We start from the raw sequence: 455 nt of genomic DNA, 5'->3' as shown, positions 1-455 counted from the left end.
CCTGCAAGACTCTTGCCCTCCCTGCCTAGAGGGAAAATTAAAAAAAATCGCAGAAACTAAAACTAATTTAAAAAACTCATTGAGTTCTTGCATCTCAGCTTGGTACAGTACCGGTGAGTGCACTGGCCTTTGGAGCGAGTCCCTGTGCAGGCTGTGCAAGGAGCCGGTGCCCGGAGGGGCTGGGTAGCGGCCCAGGTCACCCACACCGAAGGACGTCTCTAATACTGCGTGTGATGCACACTTGGGCCGATGGCACGTGCCGTGCTGGTGCCGGTGGAGCTCAGCATGGCGGCCGCCTCCCTGCCAGGCAGTCTGGAAGCCCTTGCCTATCCCCTGGTGCTACCCGTACCCAGCCGGCCTGCCCGTTTGATACAGACAGATAGCCCTGTCCTGACACCTTCCCCGTCTCCCAGCAGTGCCCGCACGGAGGGGTAAAGCAGCCCGGTGGGGCAGGG

This window comes from Fulmarus glacialis, unplaced genomic scaffold (assembly GCF_000690835.1).
Source record: "Fulmarus glacialis isolate BGI_N327 unplaced genomic scaffold, ASM69083v1 scaffold18021, whole genome shotgun sequence".
NCBI lineage: Eukaryota > Metazoa > Chordata > Aves > Procellariiformes > Procellariidae > Fulmarus > Fulmarus glacialis.
This window is presented reverse-complemented; position numbering follows the sequence as displayed.